Source organism: Lolium perenne, chromosome 1 (genome assembly GCF_019359855.2).
Source record: "Lolium perenne isolate Kyuss_39 chromosome 1, Kyuss_2.0, whole genome shotgun sequence".
In the NCBI taxonomy this organism is placed as follows: domain Eukaryota; kingdom Viridiplantae; phylum Streptophyta; class Magnoliopsida; order Poales; family Poaceae; genus Lolium; species Lolium perenne.
Window position 1 is genome coordinate 98,604,091 of NC_067244.2, and position 15,707 is coordinate 98,619,797.

Sequence of the window (15,707 nt, forward strand, 5' to 3'; positions counted from 1 at the left end):
AATGACGCCAAACTTTCAAGGCTAAGACCACGGCTGCAAGCTCGAGGTCATGGGTTGGGTAGTTCTGTTCATGTTGCTTGAGTTGTCTTGAAAGGTAGGATACAACCTTGCCTTCTTGCATAAGCACGCATCCAAGTCCAGTCTTGGAGGCGTCGCAATATACGTCAAAGGGCTTTGCGATATCTGGCATGATCAGGATTGGGGCTGTTGTCAGTCTACTCTTGAGCTGTTGAAAGCTCTCTTTGCATTTGTCGGTCCACTCAAACTTCCTGTCCTTTTTCAGCAGTTGGGTCATTGGTCGAGCGATGCTCGAAAAACCTTCTACAAATCTGCGGTAATATCCGGCTAATCCAAGAAAAGCGCGGACCTCGGTTTGTGTGGTTGGGGCTTGCCATTCCATAACAGTTTTGATCTTGGCGGGATCTACGGCAATTCCTCCTGCAGACAAGATGTGTCCCAGGAATCCAACTTCTTCCAACCAAAACTCACATTTGCTAAACTTGGCATATAACTTGTGCTGTCTAAGGGTTTCTAGGACAATCTCCAAATGCTGTTCATGTTCCTCTTCGGACATGGAGTAGACGAGGATGTCGTCGATGAATACAACGACAAACTTGTCCAAAAAGTTCATGAAGATCTTATTCATGAGATTCATGAAATAAGCGGGGGCATTGGTCAGTCCAAACGACATGACGTTGTACTCATACAACCCATATCTGGTGGTAAAGGCAGTTTTTGGAATGTCGGTGGCTCGGATCTTCAGCTGATGATATCCAGTTCTAAGATCTATCTTGGAGAAAACTCTGGATCCGGTGAGTTGATCGAACAAGTCTTCTATCTTGGGTAGGGGGTATTTGTTTTTGATGGTAACATCGTTAAGCTTACGATAGTCCGTGCATAAACGATTTGCACCATCCTTCTTGTGATGAGGTCTAAGACCCCGTGTGTGGCCCGATCTTGCGGTTGACCCGAAATCCAAAGGAGGGAGAGAGGGAGAGCGCGAAGAACACGATGAACACGAAGAACACGATGAACTCACACACGCACACCAACCCGATACAATCGATACTTACCCCGTGGCTCGATGGACCACGCCAATAGAATCCACCCGGAAGAGACGCGCGGTAGAATTCCGAGAGGAGAGATTGGTGAGGGAGATGAATCTAGGAGTGGGAGAGAGAGTGGGTAGCACTAGAATCTCACACACCAAATCCAATCATCCAACATAGGTAGCCTTGATACAAAGGGGATGAAACCCTAGGGAGACAAAGCTCATCCTCATGTCTAAGCCTAAATCTTGTCTAAAGAGGTAAGGGGGCGACCTGGGGGCTTATATAGGCATACAAGGCGACCTGGGTCGAAGAGGTACGAGTTGGTGGGTCAAACCCGTGAAATCCGGTCACAGGGCCGGTTGGACCGGGCCTGGGACCGGCCCATCCGGTCCAAAACCGGATCCTGGACCGGACGGTGACCGGGCGGGGCTTCGGGAGCCCCGGGATTGCTTCCGGATGGCACCGGTCGACGTTCCGGTCGAAAACCGGCCAGGCCGGTCAGGAACCCGGTCAGACCGGGCCTGTGACCGGGTGGTCCGGTCAGGAGCCCGGTCAGACCGGCCCTGGGACCGGCCGGCCTTCCTCCTCTCGCCTCTTCTTCCTCTTCCCTCCTTCTTCCTTCATTCTTCTTCTTCTCTCTTCCTTGCACCATGGGAGTTCCTTCTCTCCGGTTCCTCGATGACTCTTGTACCTAATGACATGTGACACACCGACATGAGGTAGCATTCCATCCAAGGTATTGACGAGGTCGAGTGTCGAGAGGAAAGAGTTCACCTTGACGTATATGGCGGGGGTTTGTGTTGTTGGTCCACTTGGGGGACTCCTTGGCCATGGTGTAGCGTCGATGATAGGCGGGGTTGCGCTTGTTGGTCCACTTGGGGGACTCTTTGGCCATGGTGTAGCGACGTCAGTGACCGGGGCTACATCATCTCCCCCCCCCCCCTTGGGAAAGAGTCGCCCTCGACTCTTGTTCCTCCTCACTGACGGTGTAGTCCATGACGGTTGTCCCATGTTGTGGGAGATGGATAAAGTCGCGGTCGAAGAAGAGCTTGGGGAAAAACAACTTGCAAATGGAAAGCTTGTGGATGCCAATTTTGTGATCGGCGAACAAGAGGCTCTCAATCAAATACGAAGCATCAAGTCATTTCTCCAAGAGGCATTTGGCAAAAATGGGAACCAAAAGAGTGTCGATGTATCCAAAATTTGGTGGGGCAAAAGTTTGTGCATGTAAAAGTTTGGTTTGTAAAGTGTCAAAAATGTGATGTGTAGCATTGTCCCACACAAATGGAACAATCAAAAGGCAAGTATCGGTGGCAAAATTTTGGGCAAAATTGTTATGTGCAATGGCAAAGAGATGGAAACTTCTAGCTTGGGAAAGTATGGTTGGCGTGAGCCAAGTATGGGTGTCCTCAAGTGTCGAAGAATCCATTTCAATTGCCAAAGGTGAAATAAGAAATCCAAAGAAGAGCAACTTTATGAGTGACATGTGGCACAAGATGCATAAGGTGTCTCTCACATGTATTACATGGTCCTTGAGATTCTCGAAGTGTATGATGAAAACATCAAGACATACGATAACCATTGTGCCAACAAGATGTGTCAAGATATGTTGCATAAGAGGCAAAATAGGTGACGAGGAGTTGGACCAAACCGGAAGCTCGACAAGGCAAGCCGGAAACACACGAGGGCGAAAGCGTTTGGGAACATACCCTTTGGCGTGAATCCCATGGGTCGGGTCATGTATCTCGTCCTTGTTGGGGTAGCTCTCAATTGCGCGTTTCGTGAGCTCATGCTCCGTAGCGGTGGAAGTTGATGGTCGGGTACCTACACATGGAATGAGCAAAACAAAGAGCGTATGTGCATGGTAGAGGAACACATCATCCATCATGATGTTCCAAGACTTGTGCACATCACCATTAGTGTCAAGCAAGATAGTATGAAATGCATGGCGATAGTGCAAATGGCATGAAGGTGCATGCGTGGCATGTGGGAACTCATGATCATCAAAAATGGAGAAGGCTATGGGGGCCATCTCATGGACAATGAAATAAGCATTCTTGCATACCAAGCATAAGAAAGAGCAATTGTTCACAATCTTGGATGCAAGGATCATGGAATGGTGTAAACATTTGGGGCAAAGCATGTGGAACATGTTATCATTGTTGTCGACAACCCTATGTAAAGAGCAAGTGTTCATCAAGGGTGTCACAACACAAACATGATCATTATGGCAAGCAAGCGGGGAAAAAGTGAAGCTCTCATAGCATGGCATGGTCATTGTATCACAAGCAATCAAGTCCACATGATCAACAATGTTATGAAGCAAAGCATCACATGGGAAGGTGAAAGTAGCATGTGAAGTAGCAAATGGATCATCGAGATCATGCATGCACTCAAAATTCATCATGTCCACTAGTGGGATCCTGGCATCATCAACACCTATGTTGTTACCTTTGTAGTCCGACTCATTTGAAGTAGCTGTTGTGGAAGTAGGAGGATCCATGTGGTCGACATATCCATCTTGGAGCAAGCATGGTGAGATATCATCATCTTCATGCACCATGTACATCGTCTCCATGAGCGGGAACTCGTCCTCCGTGGAACCTAGTGCAACATAAGAAGACACAAACGAGGGAGAGGTTAATGTGTTAGCAAATGCGATGTCCTCCATGGACCTATCATCTACCTCTCTCAACTCACTTAGTGTATCACTCATGTCCTCCAAACGGAAGCACTCAAACTCACATATGGGGTGGAAGTCACTCAACTCACTATCACTCTCACTCAAGTGGGCTAAGTGGCTCTCATGCTCACATGGGATTGGTACCAACTCATCAATCAAGCATATAGGAGTAGGCTCGACTTTCTCATCTCCATGCGCCTCCTTGGTCGAAGGGACATTCCCATGCTCAACCATCTCAACTCTATGCGCCTCCATAGGTGAAGGGAGAATCCCATGGTCACCATGCTCAACTCCATCGCCTCCCAAGTCATCCTCAAGCGGTGGCGCCGTAGTGACGAGGAGAGCTAGGCTCGGATCCACATCATCCTTGCGATGGCCTTGGAGTTCTTCCTCTTGAAGTGTGGGCCCAATAGGCATCTTGGGGACTTGTGCTTGTAGCTTGTCGAAGTAGAGCGTCTTGGCACTTGGCATTGTGCATTGCCATGCCACGTGACCCTTCGCCTTGCACACCTCACATAGGAGATTGGGACATTCCCGTGGAGGGTGGCCTTGTTGCTTGCACTTGTAGCATCGGAGTCCATAGGCACGTGACGAGGTAGAGGCCATTGTGGTGGTGGCACAAGAGGTGGAAGTCGCCTTATGAGGAAGGTATGCTCGATGTGCACTTGCTATGCTTGGAGTGGTAGGCACCCTATCAAGGTGTTTGTCGCCTTCATGTCGAGGCTCTCGTCTTCGTGCATCATCCTCATGGCTTGAGTGGTGTCGTCGAAGACTCGTGGAAGATGTTGGTCGATGGCGATCATGAAGTGGCTTGTGGCGGCGAAGCTCATGTGGTGACGTATGTCGATGACGGTCCTTGCCATGCCTAGATGATGGCTCATGCGACTTGGCATGTTGCTTGTGGCACCTTGTGGAGCTTGGAGAAGAGTGTCGATGACGCTCATGATGGGGACGCTCTTGATGCTCCATATGGTGTACTTGAAGTCGACGATCTTGTGCATAAGCACTCTCATGGTGGCGCCTTGTGGAGCTCGTAGACGAGTGTCGATGACGATCATGATGAGGACGCTCTTGATGATCCATATGATGGTGCCATCGTGGAGGTCCTCTATACTCATATGTAGCTCCATTGGCCAAATAGGCGTTGCTCAAGGTGGAGTCGAGGTGAGGTTCCGCCATGGTGTCGATGTCGTAGGCGTGGCATTGCTCCACCATGTCGTCGATGCTTGACGAGCCATTGTCGATGTAGAGCTCGTCGATGTCGTCCTCAAGGTGGTGCTCCACCATGTCATCGATGCTTGACGAGCCATTGTCGATGTAGAGCTCGTCGATGTCGTCCTCAAGGTGGTGCTCCACCATGTCGTCCATGCTTGAGGAGCCATTGTCGATGTAGAGCTCCTCGATGTCGGTCATGTCGGTGATGCTCGCGGAGCCATAGTCGGTGTCGAGCTCCACATGTTCCTCCACATCCGCGGTGCTTGAAGAGGAATCCTCCTCGAAGTGCTCCGTGTACTCCTCCGTATCCTCATCTTCGTCGCTATACATGTTAGCACGACAATATCTATATGGTGTATGTTAGTGGAAGAACACTACCCCGCAACCTTACCGTGGTATGACAAGATTGGGGTGATCCAACAAAACCGAGAGTTAGAACAATTGTATCGGGTACTCACACAAAAGCACACGCAAAAGCTAGCAAATATGGTGTTAGGTGAGTATGGTGGAAAGCCAAAAGACGAAATCCAAGATCAAGTATGTTGTCAAGAGTGGGTGAAATCCAAAAATTCAAATGTCAAAGCGATGATCACTATAAACACGGAAAAGATGTGGAACGCACACACGAGATGAACGGGGTTAGTGCGACCAAGGAATGAGCGGAAAAGTGTATGTATAAGTGCTCGGTGTCACACTAACACAAGAAGAGATCAAAGCTTTGGTTGCAAAGGAAGAGACAACAAGATTCACACGTGGCCTCTCTTCTCTTATCTCTCTTTTGCTTAAAAGCTTTTTCTCTTTTGTATATGGTGGCACTTGACACTCTTTTGTATATGTATGGTGGCACTTTGTACACTTTTGTATGTATGATGGCACTTGCACTCTTTTTGTGCTTTTCTATCTTTTTCACGCTCTATGTTAGCGTTAGCTCGCTCTTGCTATCTTGCCACACGAGTTTTGCTTAGAAGCTTGACTCCACACTGCACACACACACCTCACAATCGGGGCCACGTGCAATGTCTCGCAACACTTGATAAGCAATGCTCGATAGGATAGATCGCAAAAGAAGAGGGTTACAAGGGGAATGCAAGTTATACCTAGATGTTAGGCGGTGATGAACACACAACTTGCGATGATGGTGGTGGTGTCAAGAGTACATTTGCAAGTCCGGGGTGCCGAGGATGTCGTCGCTTGCTTCGGAGCTGCGGGTTAGTTTCACAAACAAGGCACTCAAACCGGAACAAGCAAACACAAGTTAGCGGAAGAAAACGGTCAAAGTAGCTTGGCGGTGGTGGCGGTGGTAAGCCGGTGGTGGTGGTGTCGATGCTCTTGCGGATGCGGCGGTGTTTGTTGGGGCCGCGGTGGTGTTTGCCGGTGGTTGGGGATGATGGCGGTGCTTGCCGGCGGAGGAGAGGAGTGGCAGTGGTCGGCGGTGGCGGTGGAGGGGTGGCGCCCGGTCCAGGGGCCGGTTGGGCCGGACCTGGGGCCGGCCTGGCCGGTCACACGGCCGGTCGACCGGGTTCTGGGCTGGCCCGGCCGGTCTGCAGCCCGGTTGACCGGATTTCTCAACCGAGACGCAGTTTCTCTCTCCTGTTCTTCACGAAAATCGACCAAATTGACCAAAACGGAGGGGAAACGATGGAATTGGGGGCTAAAAGTTGGGGAGATAGTAGATCAAGCACTCCAACACCAAATCCATGGACCAAAACCACTCAAAACGCAACCAAATCACAGATCGGTCCAAAGGCAAATTAGGGCTATTTTTTGGGGATTTTTTGGAAAAAAATTTAGAGGGCAAATCCGGTGGGTGGAGGGTCAAATCCGCGGAAACCAAAGGCTGCTGATACCATATGATGAGGTCTAAGACCCCGTGTGTGGCCCGATCTTGCGGTTGACCCGAAATCCAAAGGAAGGAGAGAGGGAGAGCGCGAAGAACACGATGAACATGAAGAACACGATGAACTCACGCACGCACACCAACCCGATACAATCGATACTTACCCCGTGGCTCGATGGACCACGCCAATAGAATCCACCCGGAAGAGACGCGCGGTAGAATTCCGAGAGGAGAGATTGGTGAGGGAGATGAATCTAGGAGTGGGAGAGAGAGTGGGTAGCACTAGAATCTCACACACCAAATCCAATCATCCAACATAGGTAGCCTTGATACAAAGGGGATGAAACCCTAGGGAGACAAAGCTCATCCTCATGTCTAAGCCTAAATCTTGTCTAAAGAGGTAAGGGGGCGACCTGGGGGCTTATATAGGCATACAAGGCGACCTGGGTCGAAGAGGTACGAGTTGGTGGGTCAAACCCGTGAAATCCGGTCACAGGGCCGGTTGGACCGGGCCTGGGACCGGCCCATCCGGTCCAAAACCGGATCCTGGACCGGACGGTGACCGGGCGGGGCTTCGGGAGCCCCGGGATTGCTTCCGGATGGCACCGGTCGACGTTCCGGTCGAAAACCGGCCAGGCCGGTCAGGAACCCGGTCAGACCGGGCCTGTGACCGGGTGGTCCGGTCAGGAGCCCGGTCAGACCGGCCCTGGGACCGGCCGGCCTTCCTCCTCTCGCCTCTTCTTCCTCTTCCCTCCTTCTTCCTTCATTCTTCTTCTTCTCTCTTCCTTGCACCATGGGAGTTCCTTCTCTCCGGTTCCTCGATGACTCTTGTACCTAATGACATGTGACACACCGACATGAGGTAGCATTCCATCCAAGGTATTGACGAGGTCGAGTGTCGAGAGGAAAGAGTTCACCTTGACGTATATGGCGGGGGTTTGTGTTGTTGGTCCACTTGGGGGACTCCTTGGCCATGGTGTAGCGTCGATGATAGGCGGGGTTGCGCTTGTTGGTCCACTTGGGGGACTCTTTAGCCATGGTGTAGCGACGTCGGTGACCGGGGCTACATCATCTTGTCCACAAACAAGACGGGTGATCTCCAGGGGGATGCACTTGGTCTAATCAGACCTTTGGCCAACATATCATCTATCTGCTTCTTCAGCTCCACAAGCTCGGTTGCGTTCATGCTGTAGGCTCTCTGGGCGATGGGTCCAGTTCCGGGGATTAACTCGATGATAAACTCGATATCCCTATCCGGGGGCATACCGGGTAGATCATCCGGAAACACATCAGGGTAGCGACAAACGACCCTGATTTGATCCAGAGTTGGCTTGGATACACTTTGGTTGCAGGTAAATTTTCGGGGTAGTTTTTCAGAGACGTGCTCTACTACGATACCGGTGCTGCTAGTCATGGTTATGGCTTTCTTGGCACAGTCTATCAATCCATTGTGTTTTGACATCCAGTCCATCCCTAGGACAACTTCCAAACCTTTGGTTCCAAGTATGATTAGATTTGCAAAGAAATCTACATCATGGATTTTGATTGGTACATTTTTGCAAAATTTTCTGGCTTTGGTGGTTGATCCGGGGATTTGAACTATCATAACATGCTTCAAACTGAGGGGTTGAATTTTACTTGTTGATGCAAAGTCTTCGGTGACAAAAGAATGAGATGCTCCGGAATCAAACAATACTCTGGCGGGGATGTGGTTGACAGAAAACATACCCAGTACAACATCTGGTGCTTCCTGGGCTTCTTCGGCGTTCATGTGGTAGAGGCGGCCGTTGCGGTTATTGGGGTTGTTGGGGGCGAACTTCTTACCGGTGGAGACACGGCGTTGCTGCTGAGCAGGTGCAGCGGTGTTGCCGGCGAGCTTGGCAAGACGCTTGGGACACTCGTTGGAGTAGTGCCCCACTGCACCACACTCATAACAAGTGATAGTGGTCTTGTCCTGCTTGTTCGCAACGGGCACGGCATTGCTTCCGGTTCTGGGAGCGGTGTTGGTGTTGTTGTTGTTGTTAGGGGCTCGGGGCGGAGCGCGGTTGTAGTTGTTGTTGTTGTAGTTGTTGTTGTTGTAGCCTCCTGGCTTGGAGTTTCCTCCACTCCGGTTCTGATAACCGGGACGAGAGTTCTGCATCTGGGGTTTGTTGTTTCTCGGAGTGAAACCTCCGCTGGAGCTAGGGCGATACTTTTGGGGGTGGCTTGATCCACTTTGATTTGCCATGCGGCGCTTGCGGTTCTCATTGGCTTGGTTTAACTTGCCCTCCATCTGGATGGCAGAGTCGACAAGGGCTTCAAGGTCGGCGAAGGGGATGTTGACGAGGACAGTCTGCATCTCATCATGCAGTCCGTTCAGGAATCTCTCCTTCCTCTTCTCAACGGTGTCGGTCTCATCAGGGGCATACCTCGACAATGTGAGAAACTTGTCGCGGTATTCAACCACCGTCATGCGACCTTGTTTCAGTTCACGGAACTCATCCCTCATCTTCTTGATAAGACCCGGGGGTACATGGTACTTGCTGAACTTGAGTTTGAAATCCTCCCAAGTCATGAATTGACCCCCGTTCATGGCACGGGTGCTTGTCCACGAAGCGCGGGCTGGTCCAGCGAGATAGTGGGTGGCAAACAAGACTTTCTCGTTGGCTTCCACTCCGGCTACCTCCAGATTGTTCTCCATAGTCTGGAGCCAATCGTCGGCGTCGAGGGGTTCTTCGGTCTTGCTAAACACCGGGGGATTGGTGTTTTGGAAGTTCTTGAGCTTGGATCCGGGGTGGTCATGATTTCCATGGCCTTGGTTGGCGATGTTCTGCAAGGCGATGAGGTTGGCTTGGCGTTCGGCTCTTTCGGTTTCCCGGTCGGCAAGCATGGTTTGCAGCAGTTGCAGCATCGCGTCGTTGGTGCGATTTGGAGGGGCCATCTGAAGATATAGAAGATTATGAGATAAGAGGGAACATTCTATGGTTCATTTTGGTTAAGTTTGAAAAACATTTGAAAACTTGTAAACTTTTCATGACAAACATAACATTCATTCATTCCTTCAACACATGATACAAACTAACACACACATACTCCAATGGTTTTAAGAACCATTCTCATGCTACGATACAAGGGACGGGATACAACTCACACCTACATAAATGAGACTAGTGCAACTACTCCTCATCCTCGACATCGATCGGGACGTAGTCGTCGGGTCCTGCCTCCAGGAACTCGTAGTCCTCCTCCTCGGTGTTCTCGTCCTCCTCAAAGTTGTTGTCGTCGCTCAGGAAGGCGTCTCCTCCCTGAATGTCGATGCCTCCGTCGTCATCCTCCAGCTGACGAATCTGATCCTGCTGGGCCTTGACAGTGGCCTCAAGTGACGCGATCTGGGCACGAAGGCGACGAATCGTAGCGTCCTTCTTGGCACGCTGCTGGCGAAGGCTCTTGCGGTCGTTGTTGAGTAGCTTGATCGCCTCACCCTGCTCGGTGATGTGAGCATGGGTCTGGTTCGCGTAAGCGCGAGTGGCGTCGAGGTCCCTCTGAGTCTGGTAGAGCATGAAGTCCAGGTGCTCAGCATGGTGCCTCAACTCCGGGTGCGGCTGCAGCTCCATGGGCACTCCCGCAGCATCACGCCTCACAAGGTGGGTGTAGCGAGAGGCGAGGATGCGCACCACGTTCTGTCCACAGAGGCGCGCAAGTGCCTCCTGAAGGCCACGTGCGAGTCCGTCGAGCCAGTTGCTCTCGCGGAAGGAGAAGAGGATCCTCTCCGAGGTAGGAGGCTCCATCTTGCCCCTCAAGTCGGCAGTGATCACCCACTGCAACTCTCCTCCGGGCGTGTCGTCCAACTGAACCCCGTGGAACTCGGGGTGTGGGCGCCCAAGGAAGTCAGAGACGGCGTTGAGGTCGTGCTCGAAGATCAAGCTCCCTCCGTTCCCAAGCTGATAAAACTTGGTGTTGATGGGTTCATTCGGCTCCATCTGAAAGAGAATTGGATGAGTAAGTTAGAGAGTGCAAAGTGTGGCAAAATTTTAAGTTGATTCAAATAAGATAGAACATGATTCATCAAATTTTGGGCAAAGTCTCAAAGACAAGAGTGTAGTAAATTTTCACAAATATTTTCTTTCATTTGATTTCAAAGTTAAGTTTTTCAGAACGCCCATTCTAACTAAGGTCTTCTAAGGTCAAACAATGGCTCTGATACCAACTTGTCAACACCCGGATTTTTAAGTCCGAATGCCTATTATGTCATACATCGCAATCCCAGGAATATTGTTGTTGCGAGGCATAATAGTTAAATATCACAGTCATCATTCATTACAAACCATAAGTCTTACAAATTTGGAATCACATGATCCATATTACACAAATAGTTGATCTATTGATCAACGAACAAACACAAGTTCATAGTTCAACATAGTGGAAGCGTAAGATACAAGGACTCTCTAGTCCACAGGCCAACGCTTGACGTCGGAAGGCGCTTAGTTGTCGTAGGCGTCCTGCTGGTCATCTCCTTGTTCCTCTTCATACTCTGGCCATTTGAATAGCCAGGGACAAAGCCGTGAGTACTTTAAGTACTCGCAAACTAATACTAATGTAAGTGCTAGACATTTCTAGTAGGGTGTGCTAAGCTCTAGTTTATTTGCATAAAGCTAGTTTTAGTTCACAAAGTTTGAGAAAAGCTTATTCAAGTGCTAACTAACTCAAGTGGGAACATTAGTGTCATTCCCACCATTCAAGTGGTGATTTCAATTCAATTCACCACAAGTCATTTTACCATCATCTTTCAACATTATTTTCAAAGATATGACATCGGAAACTGTATGGCCTTTCCAACCGTCCGTAACCGTGGACGCGGCTATTCGAATAGGTTTACACTCTGCAGAGGTTGCACACTTGTGCCACAACATTTGATTTCATCCGTCGGGATTACCCCGAATCATCGTAACACAGTACGCGGATCATCAACCATAACCTTTCACTTACAAATCCTAGTATGAGCACCTCTCCCCATGAGCTTGGCCTCCCAGTGAAGACCAACTGTCAACCTGGGAACTGCACAGGGCTTGGCCGTACAATTCACCTCAATTTCACATCGTTTCTCAACAACGGAGGCAGCCTCAAGCATAACCCCTATGACGTGTGTTCAGAGGGAACCCATACTAAGACGCATAAACTTCCAGTTAAGCCCTACCCATAATCAGGTATTGTGGGGGTACTTAATAATTGGAAAGGTATCGCATTCAAACCAGCATCATTGTTTATCAAAAATCACCATCTTCTGATGTAGCCCCGGTCACCGACGTCGCTACACCAAGACCAACAAGTCCCCCAAGTGGACCGATGACACGAGCCCGAGTCAAAGCACTACATGATGAGGTGAACTCGCTCCTCACCACCCTTGATCTTGGTACACCTTTGGATGGATTGCTACCTCATGCCGACGTGTTATGTGTCATTAGGTACAAGGAGCATCAAGGTCACCAAGAGGAGGATACGCCATGGTCAAAGGGGGGAGAGGAGCAGCTGGACAAGAGGATGGACATGAAGATGGACGTGGAGCTGGACAGGAAGTCGCCCGAAGAGCGCAAGGAAGAGAAGACGGACGGCCGGTCCAGAACCCGGTCAACCGGCTCACCGACCGGACCACCCGGTCCACAGCCCGGTCTGACCGGCCTCCTGACCGGACCGCCGGTCAAGAACCGGGAATTGCGCTCGTGACATCCGGGCGCCATCAAGGGGACTTGGAGCCTCGTCTGCCGCCGCCGGTCCCGAGCCGGTTGCCGCCCGGCCGACCGGCCCGACCGGCCCGCCCGGTCACCGGCCCGATACGACCGGCCTCCTGACCGGCCTGCACGACTTAAGTTATAATTTCGGCCCGAACTTACCTTTTCGGCCCATGACGCCTTGTAAGACTATAAATACCCCCAGGACGCCCCTTTAGCTCTTTAGACTTGTTTTGAACTCAAACCTAACTTTGAGCTTAGTCTCCCTTGGGTATCATCCCTCTGTAATCAAGGCAACCTTGGTTGTTGATTTGGAACTTGTTGAGTGAGATTCTAGTACAAGATACTCTCTCTCCCTCACCAAGCTCTTCTTCTCCAATCCCAATCTCTCCCGGGAATTCTACCGCGTGTCTCTTCCTCGGAGATTCTATTGGCGTGGTCCATCGAGCCACGGAGGTAAGCATCGGGTGTATCGGGTTGTGTGTGTGCGTGAGTCTCGGAGTTCCTCGTGTTCATCGCCGTGTTCTTCGTGTTCCTCGCGTTTTCCCATCTTCCCCCTTGGTTTCGAAGTCAATCCGCGAGATCGGGCCACACACGGGGTCTTAGACCTCATCATATGGTATCAGCAGCTCTTGGTTACCGCGGATTTGACCTCCCACCCACCCGATTTCGTTCCTAGAAAATTTTCCAAAAAATCCCCAAAAATAGCCCTAACTTGCCTCTTGACCGATCTGTGATTTGGTTGCGTTTTGAGTGGTTTTGGTCCGTGGATCTGGTGTTGTTGTGCTTGATCTACTATTTCCCCAACTTTTAGCCTCCAATTCCATCGTTTCCCTTCGATTTGGTCGATTTGGTTTGGTTTTCGTGAAGAACAGGAGAGAGAAAGCTTCATCCCGCGAAATCCGGTTGAGCAGCCGGTCAACCGGGCCCACGACCGGCCGAGCCGGCCCAGAACCCGGTCAACCGGGCGGCAAACCGGGCAAGCCGGTCCACAACCCGGTCCAACCGAGCCTCCGACCGGGCGACGCAACGCCACTCCTTCGACCTCGTCTTCCGGCGATCTACACCACCACCACCACCACCACCACCATCTTCGCAGGTATAACTTGCAGGTCACCTTGTAACCCCTCTTCCTTTTGCGATCTATCCCATCGAGCATTGCTTGTCTAGTGTTGCGAGACATTGCACGTGGCCCCGCATTGTGAGGTGTGTGTGTCGCGTTGAGTAAGGCACCCAAGCAAACACTCGTGTGGCAAGATAGCAAAAGCGAGGCTAACGCTAACATAGTGCGTCAAAAAGCCCCAAAAACACAAAAAGAGTGCGAGTAGCACCATACATCCATACATCCATACATCCATACGCCCATACATACAAAGTGTCCACGTGCCACCAAAGATACAAACGAGTGCAAGTGCCGCCATATACAAAAGAGAAAAAGCTTGTAAGCAAAGAGAGATAGGAGAAGAGAGGCCACGTGTGAATCTTGTTGTCTCTTCCTTTGCAACCAAAGCTTTGGCTCTCCTTGTGTTAGTGTGACACCGAGCACTTATACATACACTTTTCCGCTCACTTTTGGTTGCACTAACCCCGTTTATCTCGTGTGTGTGTTCCACATCTTTTTCCGTGTTTATAGTGATCTTCACATTGACATTTGGATTTTTGGACCTCACCCACTTTTGACAACATACTCGATCTTGGATTTGTCTTTTGGCTTTCCACAACACTCGCCTAACACCATATTTGCTAGCTTTTGCGTGTGGTTTTGCGTGTGTTCCCGATACACTTGATCTTGCTTCCGGTTTGGTGGATTGCCTCAATACTATCTTACCTTGGTAAGAGTGCGAGGTAGTCTCCTTCCACTAACATACACAACATAGTTCTTGTCTTTCCATCATGGATAGGAACGGAGATACCAATAGGGATGAAGAGATCCTTCGCAACACCGAGAGGTTGGCTACTCAACACAACCTATGGACGCAACGACAAGAGTTCAAGGAGCAACTCTCCCTCTTCGAGACGCGCATCGATGAGCAATACAATGAAGTGGCTCACAACTTCTCCACCGTGAACCACGACTTGGCCCTTCTTCGTGAAGCTACGGACAACTTGAATGGCCAAATGGCGGCCAATGATGCCAACATGGAGCGGCGCATGGATAGCCTCGAGCGCGCCATCACCAACTTGGGTCGCCATCGTCGACACCGCTCTACTTCCTCTTCATCAAGCTCTTCCTCAAGGCATGAAGACCATTACTCTCATGGTGGCATTTCGTCCCCAAGCTCTTCTTCAAGGCATGAAGACCATCATCGACCTCATCGCTCACATGCTCGTCATGAAGACTCCCGCTCCAACTCTAGGCGTGGAGAAATACATCGCCATGCTCGTCCACATGAGCGTCCTCCACAAGCTCAAGACCTTCCACAAGATCGACACCAAGCGGATCGCCATGCCCACCATGGGCGTGATGGCCATCCACAAGACCAAGACCCTCAAGATCCACCTCGGCGAGATCTTCGTCGCCACCCTCACCATGATCAACGTGGACGAGGAGAACTACACCATGATCAAGATGAGAGACCCAACATTGAGCATCGTCCTCAACCGCGACAAGATCTTCAACCACATCCTCACCGTGAACCAAGTGAAGCAAGTGTTCAACTCCACCGCCAACCCAATGCTATGGTTGGCCATAGAAGACCTCCTATTCCACCTCTAGCCGCAAGAGTTGACGGCGCCCCTCCTCGTAGAAGAAACTTGGAGGATGAAGAGAACATGTATGGCAAGCTCAAGTTCAACATGCCCAAGTTCAAAGGTGAAGACGACGCCGAAGCATACCTCTCATGGGCACTCAAGGTGGACAAGATCTTCCGCATCCACAACTACTCCGGTGCCAAGAAAGTGGCTATGGCATCACTCGAGTTTGAAGACTACGCCAACACTTGGTGGGAGCAAGTCCTCACTCTTCGCGAAGAAAAGGGTGAACCTCCTATTGACAATTGGGAAGATATGAAGAAGGAGATGCATGCTCGCTTTGTCCCAAAGCACTACATGAAAGACCTCTTCAACAAGCTCCAAAAGTTGAAGCAAGGCACCAATACCGTAGAGGAGTTCTACAAGGAGATGGAGCTCACTATGATGCGAGCCAACATCCAAGAATCCGAGGAGCAAACCATTGCTCGCTTCTTCAATGGCCTTACTTATCCCATCAAGAGGAT